The 8521-nt window shown below is 38.8% G+C and overlaps 1 non-coding gene across 1 annotated transcript; it reads left to right on the plus strand.

Annotated features, from left to right (window-relative positions):
• Window positions 1–1497: 1497 nt before the first annotated feature.
• Trnaf-gaa (transfer RNA phenylalanine (anticodon GAA)) lies at window positions 1498–1570 on the plus strand. Its single transcript has one exon. It is a non-coding gene; the product is annotated as a tRNA-Phe (tRNA).
• Window positions 1571–8521: the final 6951 nt, after the last annotated feature.

The following is an 8521-nucleotide window of genomic DNA, read 5'->3' on the forward strand; positions in this document are numbered from 1 at the left end:
AAAAAAAAATTAATTTACAGAATTTAATGAACTTGGTGATTCACTTTAAAAAATTTTGGATTGCCTTGATCTTGTAGTTAATCGCCATGGGGACCTGCGAAGAAAGATGGCTGGATGTGAGGAGGCTTTATCTGTCTTAAAATTGTCCACAAATCAAAAATTATGAAGAAATTGACAGTTCAAATTGGCTTAAGGGGTTACGTGGGTTCTGAAATTTCAAAAATTTGTTTCTATTTTTTTATTTTTTAAATACTATTATATGTCTGAATATTTTCCCAAAGTTTCAAAAGAATCGCAGTAACAGTATAGGCGATAGAACATTTTGGAGAGCTGCCCTCCAGGCTAGATCGGTCAGCAACTTCAATCTTTGATAGTGTTTTTTTCGAAACATAAACGAAAGTCGGTGCTAACGATTTCTCAGAAACTTGTAAAGTGATCTTATTGAAAATTTTCACAGTTGTTCTCTAATAGGTTGACCTCTTGATTGGTCGAGGACTTTTTTTGACAGTTACATCTAATTTTCTCAAGGCAATTTGTGGTAAAAATGTAACTGTTTTGTAAGCAGCTTTGCCAAAAAATCATTTGATTTTGAAATCTTTCGAACAATCACGACCCATACTTATCTACTAACCAATGAACATTGATTTTAGTTGAATATTTCGTCTGTTATGCCTACCGCGGGGAGACGTTTTGACGCGGTGCCTCCAGAAATGTGCTGCCAATGGCAGAATTTCCAAACTTTTTTCACGAAAAATTCATAAAATATTATTGATATTCATTTGTTATATAAAAAAATGGATGTAAATAAGCTTTTTTTTGGCGTCAAAACCCACATAAGCTCTTAGAAATCGTAATTATTATCAAAATCTTATTATTTCAATCATTATTTGAAAAAAATGTATGTTCAAGTTGGTCGATCCAGTTGATTCGGAGAAATTTTCCTCACCGACTCTGAAAAGATTGTTGAAAATGCGTTAAAGCTTCGGGAGTTAAAAAAGCTTGCAAACATATTATTTATATTACCGATTTACCGGATAAACTTTAATTATTCGAAGAGTATAGAATGTATTCTCAAATTCAGTATGTATGTATGGAACAAAACTCAATTTTTTGAAACCAAACGAAGATATCTTCTTAATTCTACAAAGTAATACATATAAATATACATATTAATTTACAGAGCTAATTCTATCATTAAATATATGTATGTACATATATACATATGTATGTATGTATTAATAGCAGAATAGTTCTTATTAATAGTATCAACAGCTCTGCTAACTATTAACTAATAATATAACATGCGATGTTCATATCACATAAAACAAATTACAAAAACAACCACTGATAACTAGGCGAACTGCTGATAGCCAGAAGCATTGCAGGTTCGTACCTATACACTGTCGCACACTCGTGTGCCGAAGTATGCATACATACATAACCTAGAATGTTTGCCGTGTGTGAAGAGGTAAGCCTTCGGCTGCCTTATTTGTATGCGCCGAAATAGCTCAGTTGGGAGAGCGTTAGACTGAAGATCTAAAGGTCCCCGGTTCAATCCCGGGTTTCGGCAAACATGATTTTTTTTAATATTTTCTAAATAATTTTTTGTTTTTTTTTTTTTTTTTTAACAATTTTAGCAAGAAATTAAACAAAATAAAACGAATAAAAGAAATTGAACCACACATGCTGTTAAGGACGTTCAGTGTTCTACATATGAGCAAGTTCTTAATGAAATGAAACCGGAGTTTGCAAATATTTTTACTCATACTTTAAGCCGATTCGATGTAGTCGAGAAAATTACGTTGTCAAGTAAATTTATTTTACTATTCGTAGGATTCTTTCTTGATTAAATATTTGTTACCCTTATTTTAGACGTTCCGCCGTGACCGGCTCGAATAAATTCCTGCCGATAAGCTAAATTTTCGACCACTTTTTACCGGAATCGGGGCCGTATGTCAGCAATAATGCGTCAAGTGACTACAAAACCACTCAAAAAAGGCCAGCGGTGTTGAACCGCAAAATCTTGAAGGCCACACCACTGGCTTTCGACGTGAGATAATGCGCTCACCAAAAGTCTCCTTCAAAAAAATTTATTGCGCCGTCTTTTTGGAACCCCAAAGGTCAGCCAAATCAACATCTTCCAATTTAAGTACGTTATTAATCATGGGTCTATAGGGCTACCCATTCACTATAATAAACATAATGACCGAAGAAATAGGACTAATGATTTCCTCTGGCCATAGAACGCACCAACAAGTGACTATTTGGGGATATAACGAATTTTCATCACCATAAATACGACAATTTTTTTTTTATTTGTCTATCCATTCAATCAAAGTGAGCTTCTAGTACAAAATTTCCAGGTGAAAATCGGCATCATTGGCCATCTTGTTTTTTTCCCCTTCGCAGTTGGATTTTGTAAGATTACAAATGGAGAATCTTCCGTAAAATCTGCTATAAAGTAGATGGGCACAGCAATAATGTGCGTGTATGTCCGATGCCGAATAGACTCATTCGGGTCTGCTGCGATACTCTGCTCCACTGCAGCATTAACGTCTGCGATGCAAAATGGTGCGAAACCCATCCATTATCAGTCGAATTACCGACTTTGTTGGACGATTCGACCGAATATTGAATACAGCGCGCTATGCGTCGCGTTGTTGTTCTGGATCAAGTCTATTCATTATAAAATCGCGAACCAAACTGAGTATAAATCAAGTATGGAATACATTCGTCAATATTGAGGAGAGAGTGAAAAAAGCCAATGCTGTCCTATACGCATGTAAAAAATGCTAGGGTCCACTTGGGTCCTATCACTTGGCATCATGCATTAGTCTTATAGGTCAGGCAACCGTTAGGACGGGTACAGCGACTCGTTGATCTCTGCATAACGAGAGCTTTAAGAACCACTCCAACGACGGCACAAGAAAACAACATACCACCGATCGACTTTTCAGTGGAAAGCTCAGCTCCGACATCAGCTGCAAGATTGGCTACATCATGTGAATACTCCACAAAGACCTTCGAGCACAGTTCAATAAGCAAGAGGATGGTGGACAAAGTATACCACATAGCTAAACTTTTTAATTGAGAGAGGAAATTCCAATTCACACTAAAAGAGCGAGAGAGATGGCGCAGAAGCCTGCGACATACCACCGGAATGGCTAAGGGAATGGAAGCAGGAATCTATTGCTCGAAGCTGACCGAATTTTAGGTGAACCTTCATAGATTCCGGAATACTGCAGTATCTTCAGGCGGAAGTCCTTGCATTTCGGAAAATGGCCAATATAGCTAACAACGTAGGGAACAACATAAAAAGAAAAAAAATAGACGTCGATACCCAGGCTGTAATTAAGGCAATAATCTCACATCGAATTACGTATAAGAATGTTCTTAGAAGCAGGAAAGCAGTAGATGAAGCGGTTGCCGAAAAGCAGGAAACCGGCTGCATATATACTGGGTTCCAGGCCACAAGGGAGTTTCGGGAAAAGAGACTACTGATGAGATTGCCAAAAGTGCCAACCGTCCGGCTACCGAACAAGTACAGGGAATACGGGTCACTAAAAACGATATATAACGAAGTTTCCGAATGGGATGAAAGGCGGATTAGGGCGAGACGAAATGACTTAAGTATATGCATGATCGCCAAGATCATGTGAAAGAGCCCCTTCAGAAAACTCGACTCGCTTGCTTCTTACTTACTCTCGTCTCGAAAGGACAGTCGGACAGCTGCTGGCCTCTTAAAAGGACACAACCTACTGACAACACATGCGAGCCGGATGGGCATAAGTGTTGAAGATACATGCAGAAAGTGCAAAGAAGTTAACATGAGAGAGACGCTGGAACACCTGCTATGCCTGTGTCCAGGACTATTTAGAAATCGTCTTGAGTGTCTAGGAGCTTCGGAGTTCAAGGGACTAGACGAAGTATCAAACGTATGTATATATCAAGTCGCTCCGAAAGTTCGCAAAAAGTATTGACGTCCTGTATGAAAACAAAATTCACCTCAAACTAAACTGAACATCCATCTTGCATTACTAAGGACCAATAGGTCTATGTGTGGGCGTGGTAGCCGGCCAGTATCCTAACCTAACCTAAGTAGACAAAAATAATTGATAAATAAAATTTCTTTGTTATGTATCTTTTGGGTTTCGCAAACGAACACAAATATCAATGAGCCATTCATTAATGGATTTGTCACACCTCAGTATTGCACTTTATTCCCTATTATTTGCAACAGAAGCACACTTTAACACTTAATTTGCAAGGCACCTTTGCTGTGCCACACTTTGTGCGCTTTCAAAATTGCAACTGCACAAAGTATGTAATTGTTGTTGGCGCGCTGAAGATATTTCCCTCAGTTTATCAGCCACATGCACATACACACATGCGGCGCAGTCAATGATTGCCGCGCACGAACGGACAGCAGCAATCGAATTTGGTTCAATAGGACAAGCAGAGCGCATGCGGACAAACCTACTTGCCACAAACACACATATACGCATATGTGTAAGTATATGTGGTGTCGTTGCAGCGCAAATACCTGGCGCGCAGAATCGAAAAACAAAAATACAAAAAACAAGACAACAACAACAAATAAGCGCAGGCTCAGGCATTGAGTCGGCGCGTCAGTTACGCCAATTGTCAATATGTTTGTTGAGTGGCTGATGTGTGTGCGCTCGATGAATTCGTGAATTGACTGAATAAAATCGCCAGCCCCGCTGCCGCGCTTACTTTGAATTCAATGCAATTGTGTTGCACGCGCTGGACATGCATGCCACCACGGCCGCGCTGCTTGGTAGCTGCCAGCGAATGCGCAGCCAAACACTCCTCGCATTGTCCCATTTTCATGTACATGCTTTCATGCTATGCAATGCCATGCTATGCTTCGGCGCAGAGGGGTCGCGCTGCGGCCGACGCGCTCATTCATTTGCTTTCTTTTCGTGTTACTTTCTTAAGTCTTTTGTTTGGTGGCAAATGTGTGGCTATTCGAGTGTTCCAGGGTGTGTGTGTATGTGCGTGTATGCGTGACTGCTGGCATTTCACGAAAATGTGTCAACAACTGCGTTAATAATGCGATTTGCATTTCTAGCATTTCTTCCTCGCCTGCCGATACATTGATGGCATTTGCAAGCGTGTTTTGGTGTGTGTGCCTGTTTGGGTCTGTGTAGGCGTCCAGGCGCTACCCTCTTCATGTCACCTATTCTTCAAATTGTATTTTGCTATTTTTCACCGTCCACTAGACACATTGATTGAGTGTTGTCCACTTTTTGCTCTCTCTATTTTCCTGTTTGCCACCGTTTGTTGCAAGCATTTAATTTTTGCGTCTTTTGTAATTTTCATAAATACCATATTTTGCTTCGCCATCTATGCCACGCTGCATATGCATATGCATTTGCATGGTGGGCGATTCCACATATGCATATGTGTGTACATATGCCGTTATCAGCTGGTGTTCGCGGTTGTCCACATGCTCATTGCTATTATTATTGGTTGGTCAGTGGCGCATTCATTCGTTCGGCTTAGTTTTTCACCTTTGCGCGCTCACACATGCCACTTTGGACTTCCTTCTTTAGCAATATATAGCAATGTGACAAATTCGCAATCCATTTTATAGCTGCTTACAGGATTAATTTGACAATTGACCAATTCGCATGCGCAAGCTGGTGGCTCTCTTTTGATGGATTAGCTGGCGATGGGACATATGCTTCTGGAATTAACTATACATATGAGCCTGGAAGATATTTTTCGGTAAAAAAAATGTACCGCGTGCGGCAGATATGCACGGCAGGCAATCTACTGAAAGAAAAAACTATTTATGTCGATTAAATTTTGTTCAAAATTATTGGTTTTACAGAAAAACATTATTATCTTGAAAATATTCACAAATAGGACATAAAGGGTGAACGAAGTAGAACCGGAACAATATGTACTGAGCCTGTGGATTCAAATTTTTCCACTAGACGCTCAATTGTGAAATTTATGACAACCACAGATTGGACGTAACACCCTTAAAGTTGAGGCCACTGACTCCAAATTTCGGTAGTAAATTTAATAATAATTTCGATTCATTGTTGGATTGTATATCTTTCCATGATGAAATGGCAAACCTTGCTGAAGAGAATTGTCAAAAGAGGAAAAAATATGGCGTCGTTTGCTGTCCATTTTTGTACCGTTATTATTGAAACCCCCTTTATCTGGAAACCGCTCATTTAACGACGCAATTTTACCTTCTACGGTAAGAATGTTATGGTTATAATCCTGCATACCAGCCTCTCACCGGTCCGCTGTAATACCTAAAACTTCTGCACAATAGATCATAAGGCTCTTTAAACTCGACAAAGCGCCTATCACAAATTTGTTACGACGGCTAATGGCAGTTTCGACTGTTCCTTTTGGTTCGCCGAAGGTAAGACTATCGAGTTGTTTCAGGAAAAGTCTTGCAAAGGCTAGACAATGGAGAAGAAATGACCTCACTCTCCTCCATACAACTTTGGCAACTAGCTACCGAAAATATTTTTAAGATGACGTAAGCTCTATTGGAGTGCCTATTGGACAGTATCCAGTAAGAACTCTTATTGCTACCTAAAATTTCATAAGATACTACTTCAATTGTACCTTCCAAATTTAAGTTTATTAATTTATTATCATAAGATACGAGAACTGCTGCACATAAATTTTATATTTAAAGCTTATTGTAGATTCCAGTAAACTTCAGGATCCCATTATGGTAATTTGTGCAACATCTTTCAATAAGTTTTGATCATTCAAATTTAGCAAAAAAGTGGTAAGCTGCCACACCATTGCCTTTAGTATTAAAATACAATGAAAAATTACAACATCTGGCATTCTAAACTACAGTTCGATTCAAGTCTCCCAATTGGCAAAGATTACTGTCATCTGAATCGATTCCTATAGGTTCCATATGTTCTAGACCCTTTATGGAAACATAAGATTCAACGACAGTAATTTTTTGGCATGACAAAGACTGTCTCTAGTTTTCCGGTTGTGATTCTGAAGGTTGAGGGCTTAGTCTCCTTCTTGAAAGATAAAGGTGTTGATAGTTTTTGCAGCTGAACTACGGAATACTAATTAGAATTCCATGGCCAGGACAATCTTTAAAATATGTATTTTATTTAGATCTCAGTATTATATGATTAAAGTTTTCTACAGCCTAACGCTGAGGCTCTTCATAAAATGGGTTAAGATGAAGAAATATTTGATACCGAATTCTCCATATTTTTGTGTCTTGTAAAATGATTTGAATCTTCTATGATTTGAGGGAGCAGACGTAAAATGAGCGATATATTTAAAATAGACTACTAAATTTTACTTAAACAGATGGACTTATCAATCCATCATGACTAAGTTTCATCAAAGCAGAAGATGTGATCTGTCTTCGAATCAAGTCTGTTAGTGCTACTTGCTGTCGTGATGAAAGAATAATAAGAGAGCAGTGTGTTATTGGAACAGTCAAAAAAGAATCGTCGAAGGGTCCAGTCGCCTACATCGTTTTATGAAAATTATATTCTACTGCACAACCGAGTTCTCAAAAGAGACGCATATCCAAGGTTTTGAGATATTTGAATATATCTTTGGAAAGACTTTTTGAAATTCTCATGAAACTAACATCTGATTGGATAGGTTTTAAATGAAAAGAACTGGCAAATGTCATCTTCGATAACATAAGATGCTTGGCTGATAAGAAAAGCTAATATTTTCTTCTCCATAATCATCGCAAGTATTGCGTCCGCTATATTACGCCTAATCGAAAATCATGCTTCAATGTCATTACTACAAAAATCACGAAGAAATCATCGAACAAGCCAACCAAATTTAGTCTGCTTCAACAACGCTGATGATGAAGCTGAATGGATGATTTGGGTAAAAATCAAATAACTCATCCAGTTTGCAAATATGGCAGATCTCCAAAACACTTAGCGGCAGTTAATGAAAATACGTTTGAGGACATATTTCCGATTTCTATTTCTTTCTGCATTTAATAAACATCCTGTACTTCAGTTGCCCTGCTCCCTAGGTGCGCATTAAACAATGATTGCTTTGGACTTCTGCATATTTTCTATTTGTTAACCCAACTTTCTCCCCACAACTCCGCTAATTTGTTTAATTAACGGGGCTGATCTTCCGCTTCCTATGGAGGCCCATCAAACACAACTCATGTCGCTAACCTCTTAAGCAAACAAGCAGCGAAGTACGCCTTCTATAGCAAACACCAAAATCTACTATTGACTTAACATCATCTTTGACAGCAGTAATTTGGAGTGTAGAGAGGCAAAGCGGCGACCAACTGTCGATCCCGCAAATTCAAATACACAAAAGCGAAAGGAAAATGAAAAGTGACCCAAGCGCTGAAGATCGCCAAAGCAGCTTGCGAAATTTATTCATTTGCGTCAATGGAATGAAGCCTTGGGTAACCACAAGGTACGCGGGAATGCCTGCCGCACAAAGGTATTACTCAAACACAAGAAAAAAATCACCCCTGCTCATTAGATGTGGAGTG

Source organism: Bactrocera neohumeralis, chromosome 2, assembly GCF_024586455.1.
Source record: "Bactrocera neohumeralis isolate Rockhampton chromosome 2, APGP_CSIRO_Bneo_wtdbg2-racon-allhic-juicebox.fasta_v2, whole genome shotgun sequence".
NCBI lineage: Eukaryota > Metazoa > Arthropoda > Insecta > Diptera > Tephritidae > Bactrocera > Bactrocera neohumeralis.